Source organism: Rhinolophus sinicus, linkage group LG16 (assembly GCF_036562045.2).
Source record: "Rhinolophus sinicus isolate RSC01 linkage group LG16, ASM3656204v1, whole genome shotgun sequence".
In the NCBI taxonomy this organism is placed as follows: domain Eukaryota; kingdom Metazoa; phylum Chordata; class Mammalia; order Chiroptera; family Rhinolophidae; genus Rhinolophus; species Rhinolophus sinicus.
In genome coordinates, this window is record NC_133765.1 from 15181543 (window position 1) to 15198007 (window position 16465).

Sequence of the window (16465 nt, forward strand, 5' to 3'; positions counted from 1 at the left end):
TAGACTAATGTCCAGTGAGACTGAGAACATGCCAGAAACATGTTGACAGGGAAATAAGCGTGTATTTGTTGGATGAGCTGGGGCCCAGGGCAGTCAGGCAGAGGCCCTTCTCAGCCAGGGTGCCTGCCCTGGTCACCAGCCCTGCCCCAGATCTCAGCCACCCAGCATGGGCGAGCACTTGACACCCTCGTCTCATTCATGTCCTTGCAGGAACAGGCTGCGGATGCCCCCAGTGGGCAGACGAGAACACTGAGGCCCAGAGGTGTGAAGTGATGCATCTGGGCAGGATTGGACCTGCCGGAGGCCACACTTGTCCAGATGTACCCCCACCAGCGCGGCTCTACCCAGAGTGCTGTGGGCCGGCACATGGTCCCTGCCACACCTCAGCTTCCTCACCCCAGCTGCAGGACATCACATGGTCTTGGGCATCAGTCCCTCTCCCTTGTGTCCCTCAGCCTGGGATGTCACTAGCCTGGCACATGGATGCACTCTGAGCTGTGGTCGACCCGTGACCACACTGGGACAACAAGTCCCACCATGCCCGGGGCCCTCGGGCAGCCTTGCTCTTACTCCTGCCTTGCACACCCCTGCTCTTTCCTGGCCCTGGAGTCCTGGATAACAGGCCTGGCCTGTGTGCACATCACAGCCCAGGGGCTTGGCAGGGTCCCCACTTGAAGCCTGGGCAACCCCAGGGGGAGTGTAGAGGCCACTGGTCACGGGCATTCTGGATGTGTCCTCCCCATGTGGCCCGGCTGGAACCCTGGGTGGATTCAGGAGTCCTGCCCCACCGCTCCTGCCACGTCCCACGTGAGCTCCACAGGCCGCCTTAGGGTCCTCTTCTCAGTACCCTCCACTTCACTTCAGCATTCTGCTCTGATACGGCCCCCTTCTGCAGAAACCCCCCCCAATGCCCCCAGATTGATCCCCAGCTAGCTGGGCGGTCACAGAATGGACCGCAGCACCCTGAAGTGGGACAGCCAGGTCCCCGTGAAGTCTGGAGTTGGGTCATGGCCAGGGCAGGTTTTCCTGCCTGTCAGGAAAAATGAGTGACCCCTCATGGAAGGGGGCCCTACAGCTCACAGAGCTGCCGTGAGAGGGGCCCCCTGGTGCTGGCAGACTGCTGAGCTGGCCACGCCCCAGTGGAGAGGCTGGACAGGGCTTCCTGCTACACCAGCCGGAGGCCATCACTCCCTCAAATCGACCCACATCCAACAGGAGTGTCTTCTTGGCCCTCGGACCTCGTTGCTGAGCACACACTTGGATTCCCAGGCCCAACAGGTACAGGGAGTCCCCCAAGGACATGCGGCAAATAATGGGGCCAGGCTGGGCCGCCTGAGCACACCTCACCCTGGGGCCACGAGCTCACTGCAGGAACCCCTCACTCTACCAGTCGCTGTTCTGAGCATTGCACACAGAGGATTCCCTTTATTCCTACAGCCAATTGCTTGGCAAGGCTGGTGGGGCCCTCTGACCACGGAGAGGAGAAGACACAGCCAGCTACCACTGCCACTGACAGGGAAGCCCAGCTCCGGGGTGCCCAGCTCTTTTGCTGGGGAGTATTCTCTTCTAGCTAGATGGCTGGACGGGGTTGAGGGGTCTTCACACTCTGGCCCAGGTGGGAGAGGGCAGGTCCGACTCATCCTGGCATTTACCAGTTCACCATGCATTTATTAGGCACCTACCTACTGTGTGCTGGGTAGAACTAATGGGCCTCCTTCTTGGGGGCCACCAGGGGTGCTGCTGGGGCTTTGGACATCACCCCCTGGGCCACCGGAACAAGAAAGGGGCCTGCCTGGGACTGGGTATGGGGAGGCCAGTTACATGGTCTGGCGTGTTGAATCCATGCAGGTGAATGCGTGAGGCAGGAGCAGTCCACTGTCCTTGCGTGCCCCAGCCACAGTCCCCCTAGACAAAGAGGCAGACAGAAGAGGGCCCCTTCCCCAGCCCACTCCTCTGCAGGGAGGGCTAATTAAACCCGATGCCAGCAAACACCGGGGAGCAGGAGGCCTCTGATCTGTCTTCACAAAGGCTGTGTGGAGATTTATGGGCAACAAAGGACCATCTATCTCAGAGCAGGCAGAAGAGCCACGGTCAGGGTGGGAGGCAGCCCCCTCCCAAGGAGCACAGCAGCCGAATTTTGATGCAGCGAAGAGGAGGCACGGGCAAGGCTTCAGGGAACGCTCACCAAGGAGGGAGAAAAATTAATGTGAACAATTAGGGAGTAATGAAGACCTGGCTGGGGAAAACACCTTGAAATACACAGTGCGGCAAGGCCAGCCTGGGAACCAGCCACCCGGGGGCCCCGCAGCCTGATGGGAAGTGGCACGGAGACAACCTGATGCCACACAATTATTTTTGAAAAATGATGGAGCAGAGAGTGAGCAAAAGTGGGATGGTGGTGCTGCAGCCTCCAGAGTGTGTGTGTGTGTGGGGGGGGGGACTTCTGGGAGGCAGTCACTGAATCTGATGGCAGTGGAGGGTCTCGGGGCCTTGGGAGCTTGGGTGCTCAGCAGACGGACACTGGAGTCCCTGAGAACCAACAGGGTTGGGGGGCTTTTGGGCCGAGCCCTCCCTGAGGCCCCTTTGCCAACCAGGAGCAGCCATAGCCACACCTGTCCGCCTCAAGGCTCTCACCCACCAGCCCTCCCCCTCCACCCCTGGGTCCCTCTCCTGTCTCCCCTGTGCCATCCACGCCCCAGTCAGAATCTGCCTCCAATCCATGCATCTGTCTGCCTGTCCATCCGTCTCCCCACTATTCAGTCCATCCAATAACTCTTTCCCTGCTCTTTACCTCAACAGGGCCCACTCTCTCCATCAGATCCTGGGGGTGGGGGGGCCATGGCTTTCATATCCCAAATCACTTTCATCCAGAACACGCCCCCCCCGCTCCAGCCATGGATCCCCTCCAGGCCTACAGAGAGACAAACTGGCCACAGGCCATATCCCAGGCGCAGCCTGACAGTATGGCCAGCCAGGCCAGAGCAATGCCCCCATTCCTACCATGTCCAGAAAAGCCTGTGGCACCCACCCAACCGCTGGGTCTGGTCTGTTCAGGGGCCCAGGTGGAGGATGTGGACAGCTTCAGTATTGCCCTGCCTGTGTAGACCCTGGTCTGTCAGGGACAGACATGCCCAAGGGGTGAGAAAACCCCCCAAGTCTGCTCCCTGCATGCAAGTTAACTGAAACACACAGATTTTTGCAATTTTCCCACCCATTAGGCTCATTCTGTAAAAATCAAACCTACTTAACACAATGAAACAGGAGCACCCAGCCCTGCACTCCAGAAAAAAGATGCACATCGGGGTGAGAACAGCTGTGTGGTGAAGTGCGGGGATGCGTGGCCTCCACCATACCCACAGCGGCAATTCCGTGTCACAAACAGTGTCCAGCACCCAGCATTCTCCATTGTGATGACTCCTACAGATGCTCTAAGACCTGGCTCTGGGGCCACCACCTCCTGGAAGCTGGCCCTGACTGCACTCAGCCATAGAGTCTGAGCCCTCACCCAGAGTTCCTCCTGCCCTGCTGGCAGAGCCCTCAACCCCTCTGAATGGGTGACCCATTCAGGGCCCAGGGTGACCCTGTCTCCAGCCTGTGACAGGTATGTGTTGGCAGCTCTTGGAAAGGTTACCTTGGTCTGGACAGGGGATGTAGGATGGACCATACACGTAGAAAAGTCCACAGTTCTGGGCCCACAGGACCAGCCCAAGCCAGAGGCAATACTCAGGACAGATGGCACAGTTGAGGGGGGACCCTTGGCCTCCACCAGTCCTGAGCCTGCTCATCCTCCAGGTGACCGAGACAGAGCCACCTGACACACTTTCCATAGTCTGTCTTAGTTGAAATAGGTCTGTCTCCTGCAGCCTCTGGGGCGGGGCCTCACTGTCACTGGTGAGGAAGTACAAGCAGGGGACTGCGACTTGCAGAGAAAGAAAAGATGGGGAGTTGGAGCAGCCACTCATCTTCCACCAAAACACTGTTGAAAACCAGTGGGGGAGCCAAGGAGTAGTAGACTCTCCAGAAGAGGGGCTCCCAGCCCTGGAGAGGCTAAAAATATGCTCCACCCCATGCAAAGCTAGCCTGTGGCAGCTTTCCTGCTGTGTATGTCACTGCTGCTCAGTCCCTGAGGGCCCAGTGGAAGGAGAGACTCATCCCTCTCCATTCCACCTGGCTGAGCAGGTATCAGGAAAGACCATCCTGGCAGAAGAAACAGCCTGTGTGGGGGCCCTGAGCCCAGAGAACCAGAGGCAGACAACTTACCCTGAGCTTGGGGAGTCTTGCTGGAGGGTGGGGCAGGGCGGGGACCCTGGTGTGCATTGGCTCACCTGTTGACTTTACCTGCTGCCCATGTGGGCAGGGGGTGGGGTCCCCCTAGAGCGCACAGTGAGGGGTGCGGGGCCAGATCAGGGCAAGGCTGAGGGCGAGGGAGGTGAGTAGACGCTTGTGGAAGGATGAGACTATAGGGTCGGCTCCACCTGCCTCAGGGGTCCCCAAGCCCTCTTGCTGGGAAGCTGCTGTCACAAGACCCAGAGCTTTCCTTTCTCCCTGCTGGCCTCCAGCTGGGCTGGCTGCACATCAAGCAGATGCTCGATAATGCAGGATTTGACTTGCAAAGTCAGAGCAAAGCAGTGCTAATAAGAGGACTGCACACGTGGGTGTGGAGCGGGGACCTGAAATCCAGGCATCAGTGCAGGAGGACACTCAGGTCTGGCGTGGAGTACGGGAGCTCAGGAGAACCTGGGCTGTCACCCTGCCCCCCCCCCAAGTCCTCCACCCACTACCCACCCACTTTTGGGGCCCAAGAATACAGCATTGTAAGCAGTCAGGCACCCTACTGGGGAGACAGTGCCCCCTACCTGCCAGTCCCAGAACTTTAAGTTGGGGCCAGGGTGGGGAGGCCCAGCCCATGGTATGTGGCGCCCTCCCCTGAGCCCTTGTGGGGAGGCAGCTGGGGAAAGGGGCGTTCGTCTGACCCTTTCTACACAGGATCTTGGCTCTGGGGGCCTCACATACTCCTCCTGGGGCAGAACCCCCACTGCTGTGGCTCCAAGTGTGGGTCATACTCAGTCCTGAGGACAGCAGCTCCCCCCCTCTTCTTGGGTACACCCTATTAGAACTTGGGGGCTGGCAGGGTGGGCCTGACACAGGACAGGAGCTGAGCATCCTCAGCAGGGGCTGAGCTGGGCACACGGATGGGGGGCTATGAAGGTGACAAGTGGTGAAAGGCACTCTATTGGGGGCAGGGTGTCTCCATGGGACAGGTCACAGCCACATACGTGGCTGGGGTGGGCGTGAGGCCCTCTCCCTGGGTCCTCTGCAGGGCAAGGCAGACCTTGCCACTTTGGGGGTCCACAGACCATGAGGTGGTCCTTGGAAAACCCCTCCAGCCTGAGGGCTGTGCTGGGGGAGGGGGCTTGGGCCTATAGAAGGGGGTTGAAGGGAGGAGGGAGGGGCTGGCCTGGGATCCCAGCTGCTGAGCTCCAGGTCTCACAACCCAACCTCTTTCCTGTCCCCAACATGCCCACTTTACAATGCCAGCCACACTTTGCTGTGTGCCTGCCCTTCGTGCCAGGGAGTGTACCCTAAGTCCTGGGCCCAGGCATAGTCCAGGCTGGATGCTGTAGCCAGCTGTTCATTTAACCAGGAAATTCCCCAATTTCAGCTGTGTTGCCAAGGTTGGCTGGTGTGTTGGCTGCATGCTGGCTGCATGCCAGCATCTTCTGAAAGGCGAGCTGACCCAGAGTAGCAGGAGGCAATATAAGGAGGCATGCAGCACTTGAGAGAGGTTTGTGCCCATGAGATGCTTTCCCAGAGACCTGCTAGCTGGGCTGAGTGGGTGAGAGGGGTGTCGGGCCCCCATATTCAGCTGCCCACAGTGGGTCCTTGTGCTCCTGTGTCCTGCCCGAGGGCACTGTGCCCACCCTTCACCTCTCCTCAGCAGCTGGCTGAAGTCTGTGCACCCAAGTCCTGCACCTACACTGCCGCTGGATACAGAGGGTTGGAGTCTGGCAGGTGAGGCATCAACTGGGCACCTGCGGGGAAAGGCTCTTTCTCCAGCGCCCAGCAATGTTACTGCACCACCATGCAGCTCACCTGCTGATGCTGGAGGCCCCCGGCTGCGTGTGGCCCACTGTGCGGGCTGGGCCCCAGGGCTCTCCTGTACTCTGCTTGGCCTGCCCCACACCCACACTTCCCCTCCTAATTGGGCCTTCTCCCTGACAGAGCACTACACAGGCCTCCGTGCCATTTCTGTCAACGTCGGCACAATCTTTGCTTGCTGAAGCCTGGCAGAGCGGAGAGGCCAGTGCAGCCGAAATAGCTCCAGGCCCCTGGGAGCCATGCAGCAGAAGCAGGGAGGGAGGCAGACACTAAGTGTGGTGGGGACAGCCGGGGGCCGCCAAGGCTGCCTGGAACTCCTCTGCTAAGGCCAGGGCTTGGTCCAAGGCCCAGATAACTCTACGAGACTCAGGGAGACCTCACGCCCAGCTCAGGGCAGGTCAGTATTGAGCCAAGCCAAATGTATGGTTAGCATCGGGCGGGGGACCCAGCCCGACAGCAGGACATGAGGGGACCAGGATCAACTGTTGTCCCACTTCCTCCACGAGGGCTGGGGTGGAGGCTGCGTGGGACTGCAGAGCTCTGCTTCCACAAACCACCTTTATCTGATCAGCATGACTGCAGAATCCCCTAGTAGTTCTTGTTAAAAATGCAGCGCCAGGACCCTCACTAGAGATTAAGTCAACGAGTCTGGGGGCTCTGGGGCTGAGTAAGTGCCCTGGGTGATTCCTATGATTGGACACATTTGGGACATGGACCCCAAAATGCTGCTCTCTGAATAGAGAGAATTAAGCAAGAACAGCCAAGAATAAACGTCATGATTTTGTAATCAGGGAAACTACAGATAAAGACTCCAGAGGGAGCATGGAGGGCCAGAGAGATTGGGCAGGGCTGTCGGGCAGGCCTCCTGCTGCTGGGGGGCCCTGGATGTCACTTCACCTCCCCAGGCCTCAGTTTCCTCTTCTGTGAAATGGGGTAATGGTGAGACTCATAGCAACGCCTGTGAGGAATCATCACAAGGCCCGTGACCCACCCTCTTCAGACCAGCTGTGCACACTCGCCCAGAAACCTGCACCGTGGGCTGTGCCCAGTGGAGGCCATGTGCACATGCACAAACTTCATGCCCACACAGACTCTCACGCACGCATATGTGTGCACAGTGCATATCAGCCAGGCCATCAGCTCTCGGGGCTGGGATTTTGGTGGATTTGTTCTCTTCTGGGGTTCATTTGTCTGTGGCTGCCCACCCCCAGTCCCCTCATCTAAGGCCTCCTCCTGTCACCACACAGCCTACAGCCACAGCCAGCAGCAGATGCATGGAGGGACCCCAGCTCCTGGGACTTGGGTTTCTGCCACTGCCAACATGCTGCCCGCTAATGGATGTCTCCTGAGCAGCCAGTCTTGGGAAACACCCCTCATGCCCACATCAGGTGTGCTGTTGCCTCCAGGTGCTCAGCACAGAGACACAGAGGTGGGTGTGAGGACCCCACATCACAGTCTGGGCTGATCCAAGAAGGCAGCCCTCGGGCTCGGGTGGGGTCTACAGCACCGACCTCCTCCCCTGGTGTTGCTGTCCCGGCTGTAGGGTCCCTGCATCCAGTTCAAGGAGAGAGGTTGGCCTGGAGGGTCCTGTTCCCAGAAGGTTCCGGAAGCCGAGGCCCTGAAGCCTGATCCCCACTCTGCATTCTCACTCTCTTCATTGCTACGTGGTGTGTTGTTCACAGTTCACTTGACATTAAAATTAGAAATGCTGCTGAAAATCTAGCAAAGCTTGGCTCCAAAGAGCAGTCATTTCCATGAGCCATGGCAGGAGGGGCTGGCCTGGCCGGGGATGGGCACCCAGCTGTGAGTGCCCACACCTGACTGAGTTCTAGCCTGGAGCCTGAGAGCCCAGAGGTGGGCCTGAGGGGCAAGTGGCCCCACAGCAAGGCAAGAAGAGACCAGAGATGAAATGCCTGGCTCTGCTACAGAGCGATATGCCCAGGGAGTCAAAGGGAATGTCCCGCAGGTGCCCAGCAGGGACAGTCACAAAGGATACTGCCTGCTCCTTCCGGCCCCTGTGGGGCAGTTGTCCTCTGAGGCTCATGTGCCTCACGTGACACAGGTCTACAAAGCCACCCCAGGGCCTTTCCTCGTGCCGACCCTCTCGTCCTCTCTCTGTGCACTCTCTCCGAGCACCCACTCCCCTGGGGCAGTTCTCATAGCACACGTCAGCAGGGCCTCCTCAACTTCCTGACTACACCCATAGCCCCCACAATAGTCCTCCCCGGACCTTGCATCCACCATGTGTGCTGTATATCGGCCCTACAGAGTGCTGCCTGGTCCTGTTACAGCTGTATGCTCCCAGGATGGCGCCCAGAGGCCTTGGTGACCACCCATGACAGCAGCCAAGGGGATATGGACCAGGGGGATCAGAGACACCTTGGGGTCATGGAAGTGTGCAGAAAGACATGGCCTGGCCCCCATTGGCATCCTCTGCCCATATCCTGACCCTAGGTGTGGCAGGGCCCTTCCTCATACGGGAAGCCGAGAGGAAGCTGGATCCAGCAAAATCACCACCCCAGGGAGTGGCCCGGACACGCTGACTGTAAACAGCTGTTAGTTTTTTGGAGAGCAAAATAAATTGTTTTAACAGCAGAGCAATTCTTCTTTTTTGTCCTGCTGGGAGCTGAGCACCCAGGAGTCCCACACCCTAGCTGGCCCTCATTTGGACCCATAGCCAAGACCACGGAGGCCCAGTCAGCCACAGGACCTTGGGTCAGCCTGTCCAGTGAGTGACAGATCTTGCCCAGACCTAGGCTAGGTCCCTGAGCCCCTCACAGGACACCGAACTAAGCCTGGCGTCTTATTCACTGTCTTCAATTGAGAACGGGGCTCCTGGCCTCATCTCCCACTTCCTCTTTTCTCCATCTTCACCCCACCCACCGATGTTAGACTAGGGGACCTGGGGATGTGGGGGGCGTGAAGGGGGCTGGGAATGCCTAGCCTTGGGGAACCACGCCTCGCAAGTCTCCTGTAGGGAGGAGCTCTGGGCAGCACCCAGGAGTACTTAGGGTGGGGTGGAGCCTCAGAGCTCCCTCCCAGAGCTGGGGCTGTGGCAGTCCTTTGACATTGGAGAGGGTGAGCCAGGCCCAACTACCAGGGACCAAGCATCATTGCTGCAGCCGGCCCTGCCTGCCCAGGGCCCCTGCTGTCCTCTCCTCACCGCAGGTCCCATAGCAAGTTCTGTGTATGTCTGTGAACATGCTGGCGTGGGGGGCACGTGTGTGTGTGGACACATATCTGTGAACATATTATGTGAGTGGGCATGCCTGTGTTCCTGTGAGGTCACAGCGTCAGCCCTCCTGGGTTTGCATCCAGTCTTACAAGCTCTGACAATTAAGTTTGTGAACTTGCCATCGTGCACTTACATTGGCAGCGCTGTGCAAACAGCTCGGTGAGGTTTCATAACCTTGGTACATCAGTGTCTCACAACTGTGTTTGTGTCAACGCGTGGCGGTGTCTTGCTGAGGCGTTCATTATTGTGTGTTTTTCTGTGATGTCACAAGAATGCCTGAGCTTGGATTAGAGCAACGAACAAACATTAAATTTCTTGTTAAACTTGACAAGAGTGGAAGTGAAATCAGGGACATGTTAGTCCAAGTTTATGGGGATAATGACATGAAGAAAATGGCAGTGTACAGATGGATTAAACATTTTTCTGAGGGGAGAGAAAGCGTCACTGATGAAGAGGTCAGGACAATCTAACGAGCAGAACTGATGAAAACATTGCAAAAATTCGTCAAAGTGTGCGTCAAAATCATCGGCTGACAGTGAGAAGCATAGCAGACCAAGTAAACATTGATAGAGAAACAGCTGGGAAAGTCTTAACTGAAAACTTTGGCAGGAGAAAGGTGTGTGCAAAAATGGTCCCGAAGGAGCTCACTGATGAACAAAAGCAAAAGAGAGTAGAAGTTTGCCAAGACCTTTTGGAGAAGCAAGACGATGTTTTGGGCTGTGTTATCACTGGTGATAAAACATGGGTGTACCAATATGACCCTGAAACAAAGAGTCAAAGTACACAATGGAAGTCAGCCAATTCTCCACGACCAAAAATGTTCCATCCAAATCAAGAATAAAATGATGATGCTAACCTTTTTTGATACCAGAGGGATTATTCATTATGAATTTGTACCAACTGGACAAACAGCCAACAAAGTTTACTGTTTGGAAGTGCTGAAAAGGCTGCATGAAAAACTTAGATGAAAATGACCTGAACTTTTCGCCAGCAATTCATAGCTCTTGCATCACAACAATGCACCAGCTCACACAGCACTGTCTGTGAGGGAGTTTTTAGCCAGTAAACAAATAACTGTGTTGGAACACCCTCCCTACTCACCTGATCTGGCCCCCAATGACTTCTTTCTGTACCCAAAGGTAAAGGAAATATTGAAAGGAAGACATTTTGATGATATTCAGGACATCAAGGGTAATATGACAAGAGTTCTGATGGCCATTCCAGAAAGAGAGTTCCAAAATTGCTTTGAAGGGCAGACTAGGCACTGGCATCGGTACATGGCTTCCCAAGGGGAGTACTTTGAAGGTGACCATAGTGATATTCAGCAATGAGGTGTGTAGCACTTTTTCTAGGATGCGTTTGTGAACTTAATTGTCAGACCTCATAGTCTCCACCTGGCACCTTCCCTTTCCCCATCCAGAGGTCTCCATGCTGGTACCCTGGCCCCAAGGTCCCCATCCACTGCAGTGGGGGAATGAAGGACCAGAGTGTGTGCTTCTCCCAGGGCTGTGTGATACCAGGTGGCTGATGAGCCCTCTCTGAACCTGCTGCCACCATGCTGTCCCCCACATGAGGTGACATGTACACTGAGCTCAGCAATCATATCCTTGTTACTACAGCTCTAGAACAAACCCTGGGGTGTTGCCCTGGGTGATGGGCAGAGGGGCCTAGCCCTGGGGAGGGGTCTGGGCTGGAAAACTTCTCAAATCACAGGGCAAGGCCCAGTGCCCCTACCAGATGAGGAGTTCCCAAACCAGGGGCAGGAAGGGAGCATTAGTTTTGGACAGCTCAGTCTCACTCTGCCCTCTCCCCACCACACCAGAAAAACATCCCCCAGCCTGCCATCAGCTCAGCTCCTACTCCAGCCACCCAGCGGCCTCCAAAGACAGGAAATCCATACTGGGCTGAGCAATGCTTCCATAGAGGTTAGACTGTTGAGGGGAGGCAGGTAGGGGAATCGGGCCAGGCTGCTTCACCTCACCTGCTCACAGGCTGAAAGCAGGCCGAGATGCCCAGGCTAGCTCCCCACATGCCTTCTGTAAACAGAGCTGGGCCATCCCAGGCCCAGGCCCCACTGGGCTCTGTCCACCCTTGAAAGCAATTAGCACCTAGAAACCGTCGGCCAGATCCTCCCATGCAGGTAGCTGGGTAGCTGTCACTGTCTGCTCCAGCACAGGTGGCAGCCGGAACAGTGAGAGCTTGCTGACCAGGCTGGAACCCAGGTCGTCCCCTCCCCACAGCCCCCTTCTCCTCACTTGTCCACTGGAAGAGCTTCAAAGGCCCTGCTGGGTCTCCTTCCACTGTTGTCCAAGGGTTTGCACAGCTCATCTCCACCAGCCAGACCGTAACCAGGGCTGTCAGTGCAGCTTAGAGAGGCTCCTCTGGACCCCCCCAGACCCCTTGGCTGAGTGGAGTGACCGATGGAATGAATCAGTGTCCTCTGCCCCCCAAAAGACCTACACACCAAGTGAATGAGTGAATGAATAAATGAATGAACAGAAGAACAGATAGTGGCTGTCTGTCAGCCTGGGTAGTTGAATGATTTAGAATAGGGCCTCCTGCCAACCTGAGGCAGCGTTTAATGTGAGCAGGAAATTCTCCACTGTTGCTTTAAGGTTTGGGGTTATTTGTTACATCATCATAATCTGCCCATCCTGATTAATACAGGGGACAGCCACCAGGCTGGTTTCTCACTGGGCACAAAAATAGGGTGACAAGCAGGGTCTGAGGTTGCCAGAGGAGGCATAGGTGGAAAGCCCCTCCTGGCCAGATGCTTAAGCTGGTGGGCCAGCCAATCTCTTAAGACTTGAACCCTCCTGAAAGTGAGCCCAAGAGAGGGGACATGATTGAGGCAGGCCAGCAGGACAGGCATGCAGCCATTGTCCCCTGGGCCTTCCCAGGGTGGGCTGCAAGCAGCTTAGCAGGACAGGGAAGAGCCTTGGGCTTCTGGCCACAGTACGGTTGGTCCCTCTGTCAGAAGCTGAGGCCCTTTGGCCCAGTGGGGCAGACTCTGGCATGACCACCCAGCTGTCCTTTGGACTGAATTTATCTCACCAGGATGAAGCTCCCAGCCTTCATCCCATTTCCCTCTTCCAGGAGGGGACTCTGCTACCCAGCCAACCCCTCCTGCTCCCTGCTCTCTCCTCCTTCCTCTGGGTCACACACCCATTCCCTGAGCCTGACTGTGGACCCGCTGTTCACTGCTCTAGGCCAGGCTGTCTTCTTCATCCTCCTGTGGGTCCTGAGTCCTAAAGCAGCCTGAGCCAGGCACACAGTAGGTGCTCACTAAACAGCTGTGAGGGAATACCATGATTATCCCCATTTTATACAAGGGAACATTGAAGCTCAGAGCCACCTGCCCTGGTCCCTGGGGTCTACCACACAGAGGCCCATTGCTCCAGACACCTGGGCTCCTGCCCTTGGGCCAGGCTTATCTAGAAATCCCTGGGGCAGGGGGAGGCCATGCAGCTTGCAAAGGCATGTTTTCATTAGCAAGAGTTGAATAATTAATGCCACAGCGCCTTTGAAACTGTTTTAGTTTTTGTTTTAAATCTTTTTTTTTCTATGTATAGAAACAGCATTTTTGTTAGGCACCAAATTTATTTTTTAATAAACACAACAGTTATTTATTCCATCTCTAGTGCTCCCTGGGGTGGACTGGCACAGGGGACGTGTACGAGGACTTGCTAGGGCACCACCATCAGTCCCCACCACATGCCAGCCGAGCCGCCTGAGTACACAGCAGGGGCAGAGGGAGGAGGTTGTGGGCAAGGCTGGCCAGCAGCCCAAGCTGTGGCACTGGTCTGGTTCCTCTCATCTCCCTCATCCCCAAATACAGTCCTGGGACAGGGTGATGGGTGGGTAGTGCCAGCTCTGAGATGGGGTGGGGAGAAACCCAGGGTGAGGTGGGCCCCAGACAAAGACTGGGAGTCCCCTTCGCAGGGACAGCATGTATGGTAGAGCGTGGGAATCACTCGTCCTGGGAGGGCAGGCTGAGCTGGCTATGGGGTCTGAGGCCACTGGCCCCAGGTGAGCCTCCCCGCTTCGGGCCATCCATGAGACCGACCCTTCTTCCTTCACGCACTGAGCCTAGGATCCAAGCTGGGGGCTTGGATCATTTAGCTCTGTGATTTTTCTGGGCCAAGAGTTGGAGAACCTTGGTTTCTTTGCTGTGTGAGTCCATCCTCAAATCCCATTATTTAGTGTTTTCTCAGAGATTAAGTCAAACACTTATTTTTAAATTATAAACCATGAAGAGTGCGGACAGCAGAAGCAAAACAATATGCTGACTCTCCAAATGCACTTTCCCATACCGGAGGCACGGGGCTGGCCAAGTGCCAGGATGCCAGAGACCCTCGCCCTGGCCACAACCAGGGTCTAGGGCATGGACATCCCGGCCCTACATGGAGCCCAGCTGCCCAGCTGAGTTTTCTTGGCTAGGACGTGATGCAAAACAAAAGAATTAGGATGTAAAAAAATTGTTTTCTTGCTAAGAGTCGTCATTAATTTTTTAAAGTGTGCAATATTGTCCTCAACAAAACTCGTGAAAAATGAGTTGTCTGTTCCTAATAAATATTTTTTAGATTAAGTATTTGTAATGCTATCAATTATTTATCTCCATATATGGAGAATGCATAATTTGTAATAAGATGCAGAAAGGGTTTTAATTTTTCTGCACAATATATGAAATTGAGTTTTTGACTAATACATGAATAAATTGACTCTAAGCCCTTCCTGTCATGGTGTACGATATTGTTTTAGGTATAAATCTCTTATTTTATAGATGTTTTCAAAAAATTAATCTCCAATATTTAAAGATCGACATAAATCTTGGTAACAGGGAGTTTCATTCAGCTGGTTCCCATTTATAAGGCTTGTCGTCTCCTCACGTACCCCCTGAATCATCATCGTACATGCCGAAATCACGCCAGGGCTCCATAAACACTTATAAATGTTCATAATTTACAAAATAGATGCTGCGTTGTCTGTAATGAGGTGGCGCAGGGCCCATGGCAGCAGGAGGTACTGTGCATGGCCCTTTCCTGCTGGCCCCCCTTGAGCAGCGGTTCAGGGCACCTGGCCTGGTTACCGAGGGGCAAAGGTAAGGGGAGGTGCAGCCCACATACAAGCAGTTCTTGGTTGTAGACGCATATCTAGGACTGTTTGATGGCTCAGAGATGGACAGGGAGAGAGAAGAGGGGTCACTGTTCCAAAAGATCAGCAGATACCAGGAGATCTGACAGCAAGGGCCAGTGAGAGGGGCACAGAATTGGGGCCAGCATCCACAACTATTAACTCCACAAACCTCCTGGGCACAGGTCTCAAAGCTTACCCAAGGAAGCCAACTGAATCCAGTAATAGCACCAAGCACCTGTCCTGGACAATAGGGACAGTGCATAAAAGCAGCCCTGTCTCTTCATCAGAACGTGACTTCTGGTGGTGACCATCCCAGGTCCAGCTCGACCAAGCCAGGAAGGCTTCCTAGAGGAGGTGGTGCCCTGTGGGCCGGGGCATGCAGTTGTGCCGCCAGTTTGCTGTGTGATTCCAGGGAGTCGGCCCCTACTCTAGGCCTTGGTTTTCCCACCTGGAATCTCAGAGCCTGGGTTCTAGGCCCTATGAAGCTATGTATATGCCATAGGGCCAGGCTGGCCACCCAACTCCTCTGCAAAGTGGGGCTGATGGCTCTGCAAGGGACAATGCTGTTGGGATGGCTAATGCCTCAAGCATCAGTGTGGGCTCATAACCCAGGCTGAGCCAATCACAGTACCTCCTCTTCCTGGCTACATAATGGTGATTGGGTAGAGGGAGAGTCCTATGACCCGAGCCAGACCAATCCAGATGCTTCCCTGGAATTTTTCAAACTGAAGCAGGAAATGGAGCTTCTTTCTCTCTTAAGGGAGGTCTGGAAGTACAAGCCTAGCACTTCTGGGGCCAGCTTGGGGACCAGCCAGTCGGGAAGGCTGACCATGGAGGGAAGTGGCAACAGAGCTGGGAAGGGACCAGTGTCCCAGGACCAGCTAGTCCCTGTGGTCTCAAGACCATCCTGGGAGTGTAGGAAGTCCCCACCCACACTGTTCTGAAACACTCCCCTGAGCCCTGGGATTCACATCAGAGCCCACGACAGTGCCATGGAGTCAGTGCTGATGGTCTAAAAACGCAGGGATGGGGAGGAGGGGTACGGTGCCCAAGGACGCCAGTTTAATTCTCATGCTGACTGAGACGTCTCTTCCAGGGTTTGCATGTAAGGAATTGGCAAGTATCATTTCATCACAAATGCTTAAAACTAGAGAACCATAGATTAAAATGTGTTTTTGAAAACTGAGGCTTGAGCCTTCAGAATTAAGAGCAAGACATCTATCTACCATGGCTGCAGAACACAGAAAACCAAAATGCCAGGCAGAAAACGGGATATAAAGTACAACATAAAGAACATAGTCAATAATGTTGCAACAACTATGTGTAATGCCAGGTGGGTACTAGACTAATCAATGAGATCACTGCATAAATTATATAAATGTCTAACCACTATGTTGTACACCTGAGAATTATTTAGAAAACTGAAAATAAACAAAGAAACAAAAGGCATAAAACAGAGGGTTGAAATAGGCCAGTCACAAAAGGACAGCTACTGTAGGATCCCACTTATGTGAGGTGCCTGGAAGAGTCAAGTTCATAGAAACACAAAGTAGAATGGTGGTTGGTAGGAGCTGGTGGTTGGCAAGGAGGAGAATAGGGCGATGTTGTCTAATGGGGACAGAGTTTCAGCTTGGGAAGATGGAAAAGTTCTGGAGATGGATGGTGGTGACGGTTGCACAATGTGAATGTACTTAATGACACTGAACTACACACTTAAAATGGTTAAAACGGTAAATTTTATGACAATTAAAGAAAGAAAGGAATATCCCCCCTCCAAAAAACCTCTAACGTTATAAGTCAGTATGCCATTAATGTTTTTAAAATATATATAAATAGGTCTCTGTTTCATTGTAAGTTTACAGGATCACCTCCCAATGGCCTGAATACGTATACAATCTTTATCTCAATAAATAGGTTGTTTTAGTTTAAAAAAAAAAGGGAAAAGGGAAGGAAAAGAGCATAAAACAGGGTCCGTGAAACTGGACGACCTGGATG

General features: G+C 54.5%; 1 protein-coding gene across 1 annotated transcript in view; it reads left to right on the forward strand.

Moving 5' to 3' along the window:
• RTN4R (reticulon 4 receptor) overlaps positions 1 to 14041 on the forward strand; it is a 41257-nt gene extending 27216 nt beyond the window's left edge. Inside the window, exon 3 of the mRNA XM_074321851.1 lies at positions 211 to 14041. The gene's annotated coding sequence lies outside the window, so the exon portion shown is untranslated. The remainder of the gene's footprint in view (positions 1 to 210) is intronic.
• The last annotated feature ends 2424 nt before the right edge of the window (positions 14042 to 16465 follow it).